Consider the following 20214-nt stretch of genomic DNA (forward strand, 5'->3'; position numbering starts at 1 on the left):
CCCCACAAAAATTAAACATATACGTAATTATTACCAGTCATTAGATGGACAAATCGATGCCAGAAAGTTCACTGTCGAAACTGGTATCGCCGATACTCTTCAAACAAAATCCAAAATTAACTCAGGCTAGACAAATTCGACTGTGATGTTTGGTCTTGAGAAATAACGAACTCTTACCGAAAGTATAGAACAACTTATTGATAACTTCATCCCTGGAAGTCAATATTATGTGTAGTCAGATAACTTAATGCTGTAGTTTAAACTTACGGCATTGTTAATAATATAGCTTTCAAGCTTGCTATATCCTATAATCAAATTGCTTCGTTTCTTGGTAACATTGTAATATATTTCGTCGATCTGCCATTGATCGAATGACTACCATAATCCTCAAAATGTACTTGTTTGCTTCAGACATGAAAGTTGAAATAATCATTACTCGAGAGGAACAAATTGCTGAAATTTATTATCTCGTTGAACGCCGAGAAGTAGAAATATGACTTCGGGCGCATCAAGTAGGCGCCAGGTAAGAGCGGACCATCCGCCAATCATGGACAAGTTTGAATCTCTTTAATCCTTATTCATAGGTTTTAAACACATAAAAATATAAATGTCAAATGATTGTAAGTAATTGGCATCCTGTGGCCAGTAATGCATTATGCGATCAGTGAATTAACTCGTTTTCGATGACTACGAATATCGGAATTTGCTTCACGGTGTTATTCTCTCAATCACTGCCCTGTTATTAGAGCATTTATTCAGTGGCCAGATTTGTCTCACACAATAAATTCACCCACTCTTACTTGGCTTAACGAGGGCTCTCCCTGCCTACGCGGGACCACAAAATTGACCACCGATTTAGCTGTCTCGATACTTGGAAGAAGTTATATAACATTGAATCGCACCGATGTGAACCAGTATTGTACTTTGAAATCCCCGAATACAGCAACGCTGGTAATTGACGTTTGGGAGCTGCGTAAAAGATGCTTTAAAACGGGAAAAGAAACTTGAAGCTTTCACCTTTTCGGATCCTTCGCACGTCAGGTTGGTGATTGGTTGGTGACATGTTTTCCACCCAAATGAGCTTTAGCAACTTCTTTATGTACATTGGGTATAGTATTTTCAATTTGTATTTCTTATTCGAATGACTATAATACTTGAATAGAGCTTAACATTTCCTGGTGTAATTTTGACGTTATTAGCAGCATAGGTTATAGAGGTTTATTTTAGTTCACATAAGAATATAAACTGAACGGACATTTGATTGGAAGTATTTTCATTGGAATGCTGTTCTTTTCCCATATGTGTCTTCATGAAATAACGTCCTAAATGTTTGTAGCTCTGAAATCACTTAAATGTTTTCGTTTTTCTTCTGTAATACAGAAACTTTAACTTCTCAGCTAATCGATATAGGGAACAGTGGCTGAGTATTGAGCAAGTAGAGCAGTCCCGTAAATTGGTTTTGTAATTAGGATCAAAATCAATGCGTAACTAGTTTGGAACCGATGTGATGCAGCTGAACTTTGTCACAGAACTGAAAAGAAAGCAATACCATAAGGGCAGTAAACGTATTGAATCATAAATTGTAAGATTGCGCAACATAAATAATATTAACAATTCTTCATAACAAGCTTCAGAAATCCATAGATCTGGCTGACTGATCTTCTAGATAAAGTATACGAGATACACTATTAGAAATTTAGCCCAGTTTTAGGCAGCTTCGTACTATATTCTACCCGAGTATCGCTCTCCAAGAACATGCGCATATATTCCTCAAATTCTAATTTCACCTAGTCTTCTTCCAATCATTTCCAGTCCTAAAAATTCTACCAAACCTCTTTCCCATCTTCTCTTTGCCTTCAAAAACTCTTTAAAACTTGTTTTATGATTATATTTTTTCATTAGTTCTTAAATCATTTATCTTCCTAATCATGTTCTTATTGATAGGCAAGACATATTATTCAGTAGCCAAATATTAAGACCAAATATAGCCAAATACATATTATTCAGTAGCCAGTAGGCTGTCAATTGAGTGTTAGAATCTAACGAACCTACCCTGGCAAGTTCCCTTTAGTTTATGTGTAGAATAGATAAAAGCATTGCCTTCGAAAATATCTTTTGCATGCTAGCTAATCATATTAACAGAAATTTCAATTAAGTTCCAAATTACCCAGATTGGAAATTCAATACTTTTATAATTATAGAACAATTTTATATCATGGACTGAGGGTGTGTTAAAACAAGCTATAAATTTAAGCTAAGCCATTCTGTAAAATATTGGGTGGTATCACAACAAATGAGACATCCCAAAAATAGTCACTGTAGATGTTTCCTACCTTTGCACAAGTAGTCTGAAATCCAAGTTCAAGTTTATTACAAAAACAAATGCAGAATAATTTTGGAAAATTTTTGTCATTCAAAGGAACCCTTGGTGATGTAACCTGGATTATGCACTTTACAGCTTTCACTGTATAAAATTAAATTTATCTTCTCATATATATTCTGCATTAAATTAGATAGTTTCATGTTCTGAAAATCAGTTTCCTTAAGGATTCACTAGGGCTAATGTAGATTTCCAAATCAATTAATTAAAATTATTAATATTTTCATTGAAATAAAGACAGGATTGGGTTCAAGACTAATTTTATACCTTCCATGATTATACACTTTGACAACAGAGACTAAAAGTTAGATGAGTTCTAAATTTTGCCTTCCATCCATTCCCCTAAACCTCTACTCTAAGTAATGTGGGAAAATGATTCTTTATGGGAAAATGGTAGAACATTGTTTTCTATTTCTTCCTTTCTTTATCTTCACTCTGAGTTTAAAACTAATTGTCACACTTGAATGATGTGTATCTTGATGAAGGGTCTCAGCCCGAAACATCGACTGTTTACTCCTTTTCATAGATGCTGCCTGGCCTGCTGAGTTTCTCCTGCATTTTATGTGTGTTGCTTGGACTTCCAACATTTGCAGATTTTCTCTTGTCTGTGATACACTTGAGTGAGTAGTTTGACAATTCCACACAATTTTATTGGTATATTTTTGGAGAAAAGCCACAATACAGACATTCTAGAAAACTAAGCAACATACTCAAAATGCTGGAGGAACTTAGCAGGTCAGGCAGCAACTATGAAAATGAACAAACAGTCAACACTTTGGGCTGAGACCCATCTTCAGCACTGAAAGAACTAAGTTTTGAACTTTGAAAAGTTGAAAACTTAGAATACAGCCTATCATTTTGAAGTTCCAATAACACTAGCACGTATTCATAATTAATTTAACATGAATCATTATAGGATGGATACAATATAGAAGAGATATCCAACTCACTCACATTATCTTAATCACAGGTTCCAATGGTGAATGGAACAGATACACGGTATCTTTTTTTTACAACTTAATGCATGCTCTATTGATGAAAAATTATATAAGATTTTACATTAGAATGTCTGCATACTCAAGAATTCAAGACATACCACTGTCTGAAAACTGCGTCAAAAAAATGTGTAGGTACCTACACTTTCCAGATGTTCTGCAAGGAAATTGTACAACATTTCCTGGAATTGCAATTTAATTTTAGAATATTTCCATATACTTCGAGTATTCAAAGTTTCATGTAAATTTATTATCAACGTACCTATGTGTTGCTATCTACCACCTTGAGATTTGTTTTCTTGTAGGCATTTTAAGGAAAAAAAGAAAGAGTTTCACAATAAAACTGCATAGTACGTAAACAAAGACTGACAAACAAGCAGTGTGCAAAAGACAAACTGTGCAAACAAAACTAAATAATACTGAAAACAAGGGTTGTAAAGAGTCCTTGAAAGTGAGTCTGTAGATGGTAGAATCGGTTCAGAGCAGTGGTGAGTTAAGTTGTCCCTGCTGGTTGAGGAGCCTGAAGGTTGTAGGGTACTATCTGTTCCTGAACCTGGTGGTGGGAGACCCAAGGCTTCTGTACCTCCTGGTAGTATCAAGAAGACAAAATAGCTTGGATGGTGGGGGTCTTTGATGATGGATGCTGTTGCCTTGTGGCAGTGCTCCAGTTAAATGTACTCAATAGTGCAGAGGGCTTCACTTGTGATGGACTGGGCCGTATCCATCACTTTTTGTAGCCTTTTCTCAGTTTGCATTCATTTTAATAAATAGCATTCAAGTAAAAAGCCATAGGATTCATGGCTACAAAATAGCAGCAAAACAGAATAATTTGTGTAATTATAGTAATATAAATTAAACTATTTTTCCTATCCTCTCACCTGCTGAAAACATTGATAGAGTTAAGGAGATTATTGATTGGATGTTAAAGTAGGTGCAACTGGGAATCCCTAGAAAAGTGGATTGCTAGCTTTGATGAGCTCAGTATTCAAGACTACTTCGAGAAAGAGATGGAAAATTTGGATTTGTATATTGAAACATTTTATCTTGCAATGTGTAGTCTAATAGAAAATAAGTATTAGTTGTGATTCTAACTGTGATCCTGCTTTCATCCTTCATTTTGTTTCTCATTTGACTGACCATTTTCTTGATGGCACAATGGGAATAATACAAACACGTCAGTTTTGTGCCTACCAGAACATGGAATGATGGTTTAACTCTACCAACCCGTATATTGTTGTTTCACTGAGATCTGGCAGACCCCTCTGACAGAGTCATCAGATCTACTGGACAACATAATACTTTGGAGAAGATCTTACCTTCTTTAATCTGTGAAACAAATCCAAATTTTCCATCTCTTTCTCGAAGTAGTCTTGAATACTGAGCTCATCAAAGCTAGCAATTCACTTTTCTAGGGATTCCCAGTTGCACCTACTTTAACATCCAATCAATAATCGCAACTCTATCAAATACTTATTTCTATTCAAGTGTACACAGCATATACATATCAGACACTGCTAATCTCTACGTTTCCTCTTTCAGGGGTTTGCCTGCAGTGCACCCCTTAAGTTTTCATCACTGGTGGAGACAGCTTGTCTAGCCAGCAGCCCTGACAGTTCATACACTCCGTGGTCAATGCCCTGAGTTTGGGAGTTCACAGTGATCCCTGCAAGGACTGTTTTTGTGATAGGGCATATGCGTAACACAAGGCCTAATCAGATATTTTCTAATGGACACTTTTGGATGTTAGGCCAGAGTAAATAAATCTGTTGATTTTTTTACCTCCTCCCTATCCTGAGGTCTTAAAGTACTAATGTAGGATAATGTAACTTAGCACAGTCTTAACACTCCTGTACAGCTGGAGAGAACAACATACACAGCTTTATCCACTTGTTCACTTTGAAACTTTACATATATTTACTATTACCTCCATTTGATATTTATTGAATTGAGTTTTATTGCTTACGTTGGAGCGGGGAGGGAAAGAATGGAATTATGTAACTATTCTACAAATAATAAACTGAGCACATCAAGCTGATACTTGAATAGAATTACTTGAAAGAATTATAGATTCTTCTAAAATTGTTAATAGGAACCATCCTATGACTTTCATTTGTGGTAGCAGAAACAACACTTTTGCAAGTGAATCAGAGAGACAAAATGCAATTGATTTAAAAGAAACCATGTCTGCACATCTATGAGATGAATCAATTGGTCATGGGTTTTCAATTATAAGCTGTGGTTAGCACACTGTTCTATGCGGAGTGCAAAATGACTCCTGAAGGATAGTGAAGGTATTGTTGACAACTTTGATGATGGTTCTCTTATTCACCACATCAGTTCCCTTGGCCACCACCACATGGACAACCACAAAGAACTAATGCCAATGAAACTCACACATGCAAAGTATTCTGACAAACCAGAGAAATAGTTTTGCTATATATTTTAATCACTTTTTTTAGATGCTATTAATTAACATTCTACAATGATCTTTTAAGTTGCATTCCAAAATACATCTCTGCTGTAAAATATATTTGATGATTAAATACAATATATTTGTGAAGGAAAATAATCATGAAAAATTGTTACAAAAGAAAAGCATTACAGTAATTACATTGTGTATTATTAACTGTTACAGGTAAAAAAAAACAGGTAACATTGCTTTGGAAGCTGAGTTTTCCTGTTAAGAGTCATGGAACAGAAACAGACCTTTTGGCTGATCAAGTCTGTGCCAAACCATTAATCTGCATGGTCTCATTGACCTGCTCCCAGACTATAGCCCCCCATACCATTCTCATCCATGTATATATCCATTTTTTTCTTAAATGTTGAAATCGACCCTACATCCACCACTTTGGAAGTCTTCCTCGCTGTTCACTATACCCCCAATCTTGGTGTCATCCACAAATTTGCTGATACAGTTTACCACATTATCATCAACAATAGACCGAGCACTAGCAAGCCTTCCCACTAGGATGTTGTCCCCTTCCAATTCAGGTGCAAATGATCTCCTCTGTATAGGTCACACCTACCTGGAAGTGAGCCCAATCGTGTAAAAATCTCTGGCTGCTCACTCTCCCACTTAAGAAGACTGTAGACTCGACCTGAGATGTCCCTGACCCTGGCATCCGGGAGGCAACAAATCATCTGGGAACCTCGATCTCATTCACAGAACCTCCTTTCTGGTCCCCTAACCAACAAGTCCCCTATCAGTACAGCTCGCCTCTCCACCACCCCTCCCCTTCCCTCTGAGCCACAGAGCCAGACTCAGTGCCTGAGACCTGCTTGCTGTGGCTTCTCCCAGGTAGGTCATCCAGCCCCCAGAAGTATCCAAATTAGTATACTTATTATTGAGGGGAACATTGTCGTGGTTTCTCTTGCCCCACAAATGACCAGGAGACGGAGAAGATTCTTCAAGAAGGGTTAAACTTTAATTTGCAAATCAAAGCTGAGACGGTCATTGAGCTAGTCGCTGATTGCCCACCGATCCTTTGGACACAGCATTTTTTATAGCAATCTCCTGGTCCAGTTGCATTAGCATATGTAATTGGTCTATAGTTGCGTATCACAGGTACATCCTGCCACTATTGTTTCTACCCATTGACTTAATCATGTTCTAATCTACATCTCTTAGCTACCTCCATTAACATACCATTGTCTTCTACATTCTTAAGATTTCGTGACTTAATCATGTTCTAATTTACATCTCTTAGCTACCTCTCATTAACACACCATTGTCTTCTACATTCTTAAGATTTCATTCTCCTACTAAATTGGATACATGCAAAGCAAATAGCAAGTTTAAAATTTATACTTTTATACTCCAATAACATCCACATTGGTACTCTGCATTAGCTGCCTATTCCCTTTCCCTCTTTTGATAATCATCCAGGTTCCTGTCCCCTGCGACTTAGGGGTGACTACCTCCAAGTTCTTGTCCTTGGATTATGCGTATTCCTATTGAGACAAAGTACAAATATTAAAGAAAATTAACTTCATAGTCTTACCCCATCTCCCTTACCATCCATCCTAGCAGAAATTCAAGTAATTTAGTTAAGCAACCATTATTCATTTCTAAATGATGACCATGTAATTCAGCAGGCTAGAAGACCGCCAACCACTCAGCTCCTCACCTTTGAGCATACTACATTCAGGAATTGCCAGAAAGCATTTAGGACAGGAACCAATCAAACCACAGTAAACAGCATCTCCATCAAAATGAGGATCAAAATGAAGTAGCTGGATCTTAAAGTTGGATATAGAATTTTCCAGATTTGGAATAAATAGCTGACTCATGTCAGAAGGGACTGGATTTTGGACCCCAGCTATTCAAGATCTGTTTGGCTGGGGAACAAAATGTATGTTCTCACGCTTGCCAATGTTATTAAAACAGATGGGATTGTGAGTATGGTGAAGGATATGGAACAAAATGTGGTAAAATGTGAGCCCATTCACCCCGATGCACAACAGGAAAATATTTGTTAAACGGTGATGAACAGTGTAGAGCTCAGGTGTGCTTATAGACAGGTCATTGAAGGTGAACCTAGCAATCAATAGAGGGTAATAGTAATATAATATAATATAATGGTCTTTAATACAAAAAGGTTTATAATTGCATGAGTCAGGGAGTTTTATTGCAATTGTACTGGATCTTATTGAAATTTCATCAAGAGCATTGTAAATCTCCTCACCTAAGAACAAATGTATTTACCTTAAGGGGACTGCCCAAAATGTCAACTGTATTTTTTCCCCATAGATGCTGCCTGGCCTGCTGAGTTCCTCCAGTATTTTATGTGGGTTGTTTGGATTTCCAGCATCTGCAGTTTCTCTCTTGTTTGTGCAGCAATTATTCAGTAGACTTGTTTCAGGTGTGGTAGATTTTCCACATGAGGAGAGATTGAGCAGTTGGACCGTAATGTGTAAATTAGAACGATATTTCTCTGCTAAATGTGCTTTAAAGTTCAGTAGTATAAGGTGAGACCTCAACAAAACTTCGAAAATTCTGAATTGCTCGACAATCAAGATACAAGAAAGATTTTCCCTCCAACTGAGGAATCTGCAGGTTTTTTGACACAATATGAGAGTAAGGAAAATATGGAAGAGAAATATAAATCATTAAGGGGGTCAAAGGAAGCTGGAATGACACTGAAGTGGAAGATCAGACATGATCTTGATGAATAGCAGAATAGACTTTAAAGTTTGTATGGTTAGAGGTACAGAAGCCTTAGGTTCCACATCACCAGTTCAGGAACTGTTATTACCCATCAATTATCAGGCACCCGATCCCAGTGGGGGTAACTTCAATTGCCACTACTCTGAACTGATTTTATGATCTACGACTCACTGTCAAGGATTTGTTACACTCATGGAATTTACTGCCCCAGAGAGCTGTGGAAGCTACTACACTCAATAAATTCAAAACGGAGATAGACATTTTCCTGGATAAAAATGGCATTAGGGGATACGGTGAGCGAGCAGGTAAGTGGACATGAGGCTAGGTTTAGATCAGCCATGTGATCTCCTGGACCAGTTTTCGATAGCCTGGATGGGTCGGAGAGGAATTTTCCAGATTTTTTCTCCTCAATTGGTAACTCGGTTTTTTTCCCCCGGGTGATCACATGGGTTTGGGCGGGATGAATAATAAAATAAAATGGGCGGCATGGTGCCCTGTTGGTTGGCACTGTTGCCTTGTGGGATTCGGTGAAAACTAGAGTTAAGATTGGATCAGCCATGATCTTGTTGAATGGCGGAGCAGGCTTGAGGGGCCGATTGGCCTACTCCTGCTCCTATCTCTTATGTTCTTATGTTTCCAGCATCATTTTTATTTGCACAGATTGTCTTCTTTTGCACATTGGTGTTATATAGATATCCATATAGTTTTGTAAAATAATATTTAATTTTTTCCCTGTATATGCCAGCAAGAAAATTAATTTCAGGGTAGTATACGGAAACATATATGTACTTTGATGAGAAATTGACTTTGAACTTTGCTTCTATTTCTTATCTCCTTAAGTTAGTTTTGTTTCCACCCCACCCACCACATACACCCAAAATGAGTAAAAACATTTTATTTTTACATATTGAATCAAACCCTTCAGAAGTTTAAAGAGACCTCCAGCATATTCAGCCCTTGCTGACAGTGGTAATATCTGCACCATCACTGTAGTCTTTATTGCATTATTTCCACTGCTTCTACATCTTTTTTTATAATATGTAAATAAGAACTCTACCCATCTACCAAAATGTGCTTTGAAGAATTCTGTACATTGAATGCAATTTCTCTTCATTTGTATTCCTTTAGAATTGAATCCCAATGGAGCTTTTCTTTTCTATGGCCCTTTTAAACCTGTTGTCTTGCTTTTAATAGCCGTCGAACCTGTACTCCTACATATCATTGCCCTGCTGCTCAATGTAGACTATTATCTTCTGAGTGAAAAGAGCAGCTCATACTGATTGACAACAGAACCTCCTTCCTTCTCCTTCATCCATATCTAGCTTTAACTTCAATGTTAGAAACAGTTAAATAATTATCATTGGAGAATGGAATCAGACATTAACAAATACATTATAATGGAAACAAATTTTGTAAGAAACTATGGGAGAATTGTTGTCATGAACGTTATTGTTTATTACTCTCCCGAGCAAGTCATCAGAATGAGAATCACTTGCAGGGCATGTAATCTGTGAGAAAAGAACTATGATGTTGAGGTTTCCATGATATCTCACGTGTAATCACAGAATTACTCCTTCATATAATAGTTCACCAACATCCTTCGACCTGTAAAGGACCTCTGCTCTACCCTATCAAAACAAACATTCAAACTTAGTGATTGCATTTATTATATAATAAGTGAGGTAATGCATTAGATTCAGACAGAACATGTGGCTGTGTTTGACATGAACATTAGGGTTTTAAAGGCACTGCCTACATATTTGTGGTGTAAAAAAGAATTCAGTATTACGCTTGGGCTCTCATTTTGCTGCTGATCTATTTTTGTTAAGACCTCAATTGCATTGAAACACAGCAACAAGATTCATTAATTATTTCCAAGGCAATGCACTTAAGCAATTTACACGCTGAGACTTTAAACTGACAGACTGAATATTCCAGACTCTTTGTGACTTGGCTCCAAATTTACCAGGCCATATGACTCTGCTGTCCAATAACATCAGATTATGAACAAACACATGAATACAGAGGAAACAGTATATATAGAAACGTAGAAACTAGGTGCAGGAGTAGGCCATTCGGCCCTTCGAGCCTGCACCGCCATTCAGTATGGTCATGGCTGATCATCCAACTCAGAACCCTGTAAACCCTATACCATGTAAAGATACCCCTCCATTTTGAATAATGCTGCATACTGCATCAGAAATTCACTGTAACATTATTTAAACGTAATAAATGCTGTATCTAAATGTCTAAAAGTGTTCATAATTGAAACAGAACATTTGCAACATTCCAGAACATTCCAGAGCAATTGCAAGGAAGATACATAAGTGATAGTTCGTTGGAGCACAAACAAAGCTGAACATAACAAATATATGAAAATAAGAAAAATACACAAAACATAATAAGTGAGAAAAGGGAAGATGAAGAAAACGGTGAAGGGAGGAGAATGGGTAGAAAAATGGAAATGGGGAAAGAAGAGAAAATTTAGAAGATGAGAAGCATGAAGTTATTAAAGTGTGCAATCAGGAGTAGTTAGACTAAAGAGAAAATTAAAATAAGTACAAACTGTATGGTTGGAAAGGGAGTATGAAATATTGGAATATTCAATATGGCCCTGAATAACAACCTAGTAAGGATTCCCTGGAAATGTCCAGCCAGCTGGCATGAAGCTATATACACAAACCACAGTTGTTGTTTGAACCACTGTCTATAATGAACCCATACTCAAGAAAATGGATTTAGACAACTGCAGGAAAGTGATAATTAGCAAAATATTTTCTCCACTAAAATATTATTTTAGTCCTGCTAAAAAAAAGGTAAGTTTTAAAATAGAGTGAGGTAACAAGGTCCCATGTGAATGTAAGCTGTAATTTCAAATGCTCAGGTGTCAAAAATAGATTTTCTAAACTGCATCATCCATTCAATCCTACATCTAACTTTTCATTAGTCAAAATATCTCATCAACAATTTTCATTCCACTTGGTGTACTGTCTGCATTCTGATGATTGTTTTCCATAGCATTTACTGCCAGTTTCCCATAGACCAATTGCAAATATACTGACCTGTTTGAAATCCTTGAAAGTCATTTTATCTTCATCACTCTAATTTGGACTAGGGAATTCGAGCTTGGCCTCAGAATTTTTTATGAATTAATCCACTATTACATCCTGTTGAAATCTTTCAGAATCAACATTTTCATGATGGCATTTCTTTAAAGGAGCTGGATGAAGCAATGATAACATCAGGAACTGATTCACAGAGATGCCGGACTATTTTACTTTGAATTAAAATTATGTCAGTGCTAAATATGCTTTTTCTTAGCTATAGATGAAAGCATTGGAACTTAGCAATTAGGTGTTTGAGAATAGGAATTATAGACTGTTAAAGTACTATTTGACAAGTGTAAATCAAACCCTTCAGGAGCATTTACATCAGCAACATATGGTAGAAGAAGCAAGTAATGCAATCAATTGTAAAAGTATAAAGAAGTTCTTAATATCTAAAATAATGGTGCAGTTGTTATTTAACATGCATCAATCATTGTTACATCTTTGCTCTATGAAACAAAGCACAGGTTTCTTGTCCTACCTCTTTCATTCAAAGAGAATGAACATTGGGAAACCAAGCAACTAAGTTGAGTTGGCCATCTTACTGTACTGCCGATTTAATGGTTGACTCCAGAGTTGACCAGCTAAGGTGTGGCTGCTGAGCAACTGATTTTTCTTGCCAGAGAGCCAATGGGAACATAAAGAAATTGGATGAAAATGCCAAACAAAGATCATTTTTAAAACAATGACTTTTTAAATGGCTTTTTAAAAAGCCTTCTTTTCAAAGACATGTTTGTCTCATGTTGTTATTCAGCTCCTCTCTGGGACCTAAACCATGAAATGCACATAGCACCACTTTTTAGATATATCCTAAAGTAAACTTCAACCTTTCTCACCTCTTTATTTTCAGGTCATGAAAATACCGGTAGTCTAAAAATTGCAAAGATGCCCCAGGAATAGCAAAACAACAGAACAATGCACAGGCTTAATCAGTATAGGAAAACCTTTATACCGAGTAGCCTAATGACATAAACTGAAAAGTCTTTGTAGCCTTTACATCATATTTAATGTTCAAAATGATTGTTGTGGTGTGGTTACTGAAGATAAATATTAAGCCTATATCTTTTAGTATACACATCTCTCTGGGTGTTGTTTTATTTCTAGCAAGTTACAGATGACAGGGCTAATGTGATGATGCTGAAAAGTGTTTTTAAAATGATTCAGAGCAGAAACAGGCAACTTATCTGTCTAATTATGAACGAGCTGTGGTATAGTTGGTTTCACTTTCCTGGAACAAGAGGGCTGTCCTATCACAAGTAGCTAAAGGAACTATTCTTCAGAGTTTAGAAGATTGAGAGGTGATCTGACTGAAACATATAAAGATTCTAAAGGGATGTGACAGGATAGATGTTGAGATGTTTTCATTAGTGGGAGAATCCCAGACAAAGTGACAAAGTCTCCAATAGTTTGAGGAAGAAGAGGACTGTTATCCTCAAGCCCTAGCTAATACTCATTTAGCAAATGCAAAAATCAGTATTTGGCCATTATCACATTACTGCTTATGAGAGTGTGCTATGCACAAATTGGCTCCCATGATTCCTACAAAATAAAACAACTTAGGACCTTTTGAAAGGGGTCAGGCTTACACAGGCAGGCAACTCAAAGTCTCCAGTTAATGGGAGTCACCTGCCACTCATTACCTGCAGCCTATTTAACCCCAACCCTCATCCATAGTCCTTGCTCACCAATTAGCTGCTCTTAATCTTCAGTTACCATGATGCCTATTATGTTTAGTATCTGTTGTCTCTTGTTTTGTGGCCCCTCCTGGCTTGTTATTTTGTAGTCTGTTATTAAAGTTATCATTCACTGCTGAATTACTTCCACTGCTCTGCTTTTTGGTCAAGCCTCCTCTACATTTCCTGACAGGATGAGTGAACTTAAATAATAGACTGCTAAATAACAGACCGCAAAAGGGACCACAAAACAAGAGACTAAGCACATTAGGCAACAAAGTAACTGAAGGCTAGGAGCAACTAGTTGAGACCGGCTGGGTCAAAGCGCGAACAAGGACTGTGGATGAGACTGGGGTTAAGTAGGCTGCAGATGATGAGTCTGAAATGAGGGACAGATGAGCTGGGAGGTGCCTGCCTGTGTAGGCCTGACAAAAGGAAGTGAATGCTACTATTTGAATGCAAAAGTTTGACAGTAACATTTTGTGAACAGTTTGATTCACAGAAGCAATCATGAGCTGATTAGCACGGAGGTTAAAATGTAAGCTCTCGTGTACCTACTATAGTGATATTGCAATAATAATCAGCAGTGCTTCATCCACAAGATTACTGCAGTAGGCTACATTACTGTGAGGGAAAACCATCAGAGTAATTTCAGCAACACATTCCTTAGTACTCTTTGTGAATTGTTGTTTCAATTTGTGAAATCCTAAACTCTACTTAGAAGAAAGAAAACCACTGCTACAAGCTGAACTTCACTACTTGGAAGTAAAAATTTAAAAAAATTACAAATCCTGGCAAGACCACTTGGAATGTATTATGCTACTTAATCCAAAAATGGGATTGAAAGTGCAGATCCTCTCAATAAAGTCAGCCCACTTCTATATCCATAACACTCTTACCGTAGCCCATCAATTGCAGAACCCACGGGCAGAGCTTTTGTTGCCGGCAAATTTGTTTGATCTACTTCACTCTGACTTGCCTCACAGACAGACAGACAGACAGACATACTTTATTGATCCCGAGGGGAAACCATGGGCTCACCCAGCCCATGTTGGAAAAACTGTCCTCATCCACGAATGAGCTGCAGAATTCTGTACTACACCTGTACTATCGCCAATTCTCTTTCTGAGGACATCTGACCATTGTCCCTCAGTACCTCCAAATCAAATACCACTTTCTCTAATCTCCTCCATCCAAAGAACCATCTACTGTCTGTCCCAAACTCAAGGGCACAACAAAAACTGTACTCTTCATTTTCCATCTGAACAGAGTTATACTCTGCTGCACCCTGCACCCTCACTTGGGAAGCGAGTATAACTTGAAATCCATTTTAACAGTATGAAGGGCTGAATGGTCTCCTGTGCTATAAAATTTCACAATTCAATGATCTCTGGTTTCTAGGATGGCTGCCTCTGCACATTACCAAGAGTGCCCAACTAAGGCCTCACCACCTTCCTGCTTTAACAGTTTGCTCAAAACCTATGATTTTTGACATTTGTTTCATGGCCTTCATATTATACACAGGATCTTTTTGTTTTGAATTGCCTTGGCGATCTTTCCTCCCTTAAAACCATTGCTATACAAAGTCTAGTTGTAAATTGGTACATTATTGTCACTTATACCAATATACACTTAAATTATTATCATTCATGCAGATTGATTAATTTTAACAGTGGATTAAGATTGTACAAGTTAAAATACTGTAACAGAGTGCAGAATAAAGTGTTACATTTACAGAGAAAGTACAGTGCAGGTTGTGAGATGAAGAGTTCATCTTATACTTTGGAACTCTTCAATAGCCTTATAACCAGGCACCTTGAGCCTGGTGATACATGTCTCTAGGCTTTTGTATCTTCTGCCCAATGGGAGGGGGAGAGGACAAAATGCTTGGGGTGAATGGGGTCCTGGTGAAGGGTCTCAGTCCAAATCATCAACAGTTTACTCTTTTCCATAGATGCTGCCTGGCCGGTTGAGTTCCTCCAGAATTCTGTGTGTTTCTTTGATTATGTTTACTTAGGCAGCAAAAAGAATAGAGAGAGAGAGTGAAGGGGAAGCTGGTTTCTGTAATGTGCTGAACTGTGTCCACCATTCTCTGCAGCTTGGATGGAGCAGATGCAATCCCAAGCCCTGGTGCATCCAGATTGGATGCTTTCTGGGAGCATTGATTAAAAAGTAGCGAGGGTCAAAGGGGACGCGCCAGATTTTGTCTGCCTCTTATATAAGGTTCATTCCTTGAACTTTGAACCTCCCAACCATGTCCACCTCAGTACCTCCGCCCCCTTCCTGAAGTCGTAACCTTCTCTGTAATTGTAAGGCTGGCGTTTCACGCGGTTGCAAAAACAAACAGGAAGATGACTAAGGAAAACACGCATACACATAGGATCTTCCGATATTGCAGAAAAACTGCATTTTTATATTATTAGATTCAGTGCTCGGATTTGGGGCATGGTGATGTTTTCAATTACTGTATTCGCCGAACTGCTTACTAATAAAACAATGATTTAAGACCTTCATCAACTCGTGAAATAGTCACGTAATTCCAGGAACAGCATGCATTCACTTGGGAAATTGTCGGCAAGTAATAACGAAATGATTTACAGCGATAATCGAATTCCCACTTTCACATGATCTTTACATTTAACGAAACTGATAAGAAACTGGGAGCAGAATAAACCAAGGATACGACACCCCTCCTACTTTCGAGACGACACGCAGATTTCCCGTAAAACGGATTACTCATCCTGCGCTGAGCCCTTTTTCAGATGACGCAACTGCAGCCTAGTGAAGGCATTGAGATCTGTTGTATTGATCCGTAGGCAAGGCCGGGAACGAATGTTGTCATGGATCAAATCGAAAATAACAAATAAAGTATTAAAATGCAACAAGGAACGATGCCACGTGGTGCGGGGAGACCGTGCGTGCTGTAATCGAACAGATGGACTTTGCCAACGTTCATTAGACAGTTTTACAGATGGGGGGAATCAGTAAAACACTGGCTTTAGAAAAATCTAAAGATCCAGATTTAATGGCGAATGATGTAACTCCACTCAGAATAATATTTCGGTGTTCATCAGCACAGGATTCAGAGATTCCACGTTTATATGTGAATATTATTACTGAAAATTTTATATCAATATAAAATTACTTATCTTTGTTTCTTTCAAGGTGTACTGGTATTAACTGTTACCAGTCAGATTACATCAGAAGCTTGCTGACTCACTGTTTGTGTTTCCACGTGGTATTGACATAAACCGAAACTGTGAAATATCAGATGACTTTTACGCCTCTGATTAATCTCTCAAGAGTAAACAACTTAACGGTGAGATGAGTATGTGTTCTAATGGTGCTTCAGGAATATTCTGGAAATAAGAGAATATGAAAATGTTGGAAACAAGTTTGACGATAATTGTTTCAATGTTGCAATGACAGAGGGAGCATGTGGTTTGAATTATGTGGTAAACTTTGAAAACAGACTCCTGTTATTTATGATACCAGAGACAGTATTCGCCTTAGATCGAGTATGTGCAAAGTATTCATGGCAAGGACTTGCATTCTGGATATAACATAATCCAATGTTTTTTAAAAAATCATTGGAGGTGGGCATTATGGGAAGATCGGTGTTTATTGCCCATGTATGATTATTTTTCCAAAACCAGACTTTACTTGACTTCAGAAAAACTATGAGTCACACACACACGCACGCACACACACACACATGCACACACAGTGCTGGAGGATCTCATTGGTCCTGGTGAAGGGGATCCTCCAGCACTTTGTGTGTGTAACTCTGGATTTCCAGCATCTGCAGGATCTCTTACGCTTATGGTTTACTGAGCTCTGCTTTCAACTCATTGGATGGAGTCTCACGGTGCTTGGGTATGGGTAGATGGTTGCAGGGTTTTGGCCAAATAGCTAATTTCATGTTGTGACTGGGAAGGGAACTTTATTGTGGCAATATTAGTCATAGAGTCACAGAAAAGTACAGCACACAAACAGGCCATTCATCCCATCCAGTCTGTGCTAGACCATTTAAACTGCCTACTCCTGTTGACATGCATCCGAACCATAGCTCTCCATGCCCTGTACCTATCTATATCCATGTACCTATAGAAACTTAAATTAAGCATTGAAATCAAGCTCGTATGCTCTACTTGCGCTAGAATCTCATTCCATACTTTCATGACTCTCTGAGTGAAGAAATTTCCTTCATGTTCCCTTTAAACTTTTCATCTTTCACCCTTAACCCATGACATCTAATTGTGATCCCACCTAACCTCAGTGGAAAAAGCCTGCTTGCATTTATCCTATCTTTACCCCTCATATGCCCCTATCAAATCTCCCCTTAATCTTCTATGTTCCAAGGAATAAACTCCTAACTTATTCATTCTTTCCTTTTAACTGCGATCCTTCAGACCTGGCGACATCTTTGTAAATTTTCTCTGTACTCTTTCAACCTTATTTACGTCTTTCCTGTAGGTAGTTGACCAAAACTGCAAACAATACTCCAAATTAGACTTAACTAATGTCTTATACAACTTCAACATAATATCACATCCTTTGTTCTCAGTAGTTTGATTTATAAAGGCCAGTGTGCCAAAAGCTTTCTTTATGATCTTATCTATCTGTGCTGCCACTTTCAATGAATTATGTCCCTGTATTCCCAGATCCCTTTGTTCTACCGCACCTCTTTGTGCCCTACCATTCACTATGTAAGACCAACCCAGGTTGGTCCTCCCAAAGGCCAACACCTCACACTTGTCTGCATTAAATTCCATCTGCTATTTTTCAGCCCATTTGCCCAGCTGGTCCAGGTCCCACTGCAAGGTATGATAGCTTTCCTTGCTGAACACTACACCCCCAATCTTGGTGACACCTGCCAGTTTGGTGATCCAGTTAACCACATTGTTATCCAGATCATTGATATAGATGACAACCGATCCCTGTGGCACTTCACTAATCACAGGCCTCCAGTCAGAGAGGCAACCATCCACTATCACTCTCTGACTTCTCCCACAAAGTCAATGTCTAATCCGATTTACTACAATCTTGAACACCAATTGACTGAATCTTCTTAACCAACCTCCTATGTGGGACTTTGTCAAATGCCTTGCTAAAGTCCATGTAGACAATATCTACTACCGTGCCTTCATCAAATTTCCTGGTAACTTCCTCCATATGGTAGGTCATGCATGAAGCTATGCTGACTATCCCTAATCAGCCCATGTGTACCCAAATACTCATATATCCGGTCCCTTAGAATATCCTCCCATAACTTTCCCACTACTGATGTCAGGCTCTCCTGCCTATAATTTCCTGGTTTATTTTTAGAGCCTTTTTAAACCAGTGGAACAACACTAACTACCCTCCAATCTGCTACTACCTCACCTGTCACTAAGGATGATTTAAATACCTTTGCTACCTTCAGTTTCTGCACTTGCCTCCCATAGGGTCTTAGTGAATACCTTGGGATTTATGTACCCTAATTTCAAGACAGCAAACGCATCCTTTGTAATCTGTATAGGCTCATGACCTCGCTGCTGTTTTACCTCACTTGTATAGACTCTCTGTCCACTTCCCAAGTAAGTACAGATGCGAAAATATACAACTTAAGATCTCCCCATCTCTTTTGTCTCCATGCATAGATTAGCATTCTGATCTTCCAGAGGACCAATTTTGTCCCTTGTAATTCTTTAGCTCTCAACATATCTGCAGAATTCCTTAGGATTCTCCTTCATCTTGTCTACTAGGGCAACCTCATACAGTACCTTCTTTCAACCCCCCTGATTTCTTGCTTAAGTGTTCTCATGTATTTCTTATGTTACTCAAGTATTTCATTTGTTCCTACTTGCCTATACCTTTTTTTTACTTAGCCAGGGCCTCAAAATCTCTAGAAAACCAAGGTTCCCTAAACCTGTTATCTTTACCTATTATTCGGACAGGCACATGCAAGCTTTGTACTCTCAAAATTTCACTTTCAAAGGCCTTCCTCTTATGAAGTACACCTTTACTAAAAACCAGGCTGCACAATCCACACTTGCAAGATCCTTTCTGATACCATCAAAATTGGCATTTCTCCAATTTAGAATCTCAACCCACGGACCAGACCTGTCCTTTTCCGTATTTACCTTTCATGTTTCATGGCATTATGATCACCAGATACAAAGTGTTCCCCTACACAAACTTTTGTCACTCCTGTCTGATCAAATATCACACACACACTCTTGTTGGGACTTCTATGTACTGATTAAGAAAACTTTCCTGAATACATTTGACATATTTTATGTCATCTGGTCCTTTTATAGTATGGGTGTCTAGTCAAAATATGGAAAGTTAAAATCAATTAATGTGACAACCTCATGTTTCTTGCAACAGTCTGCAATTTCTCTATATATATTTGTTCCTCTACATTCCACGGACTGTTGGGTGGTCTATAATATAGACCAATTAATGCAGTCATACCTTTCTTATTTCTCGGTTCTGCCCATAAAGCCTCACTAGACAGTCTCTCTGGTCTGTCCTGATTGAGCACTGCCATGACATTCTCCCCAACTCGTAAAGCCACCCCTCCCCATTTAATCCTTCCTGTTCTGTTGTGTCCTAAACAACATCCAACAGCTGTTGTTGGGAAAGTGCTGGAATCCATTATTAATTGGTAATTGCAATATATTTGGAAAATTGAAGGGAACAAACCAACAATCAACCTAATTTGAAGAGAAGTGGGGTTTGAAAGATTTAATCATGTTCTTTGAGGATACAACAAACAGATTGAATAAAAGGGAATCGGTAGGTACAGTAGAACATAGAACATGTAACATCACAACACAGTAAAGGCCTGTCAATCTAATGTTTCTCACCCACATAGCTCTCCATTCTTTTTCATCCATATGCC

The sequence above is a fragment of the Hemitrygon akajei genome, chromosome 7, assembly GCF_048418815.1.
Source record: "Hemitrygon akajei chromosome 7, sHemAka1.3, whole genome shotgun sequence".
Taxonomy (NCBI): Eukaryota; Metazoa; Chordata; class Chondrichthyes; order Myliobatiformes; family Dasyatidae; genus Hemitrygon; species Hemitrygon akajei.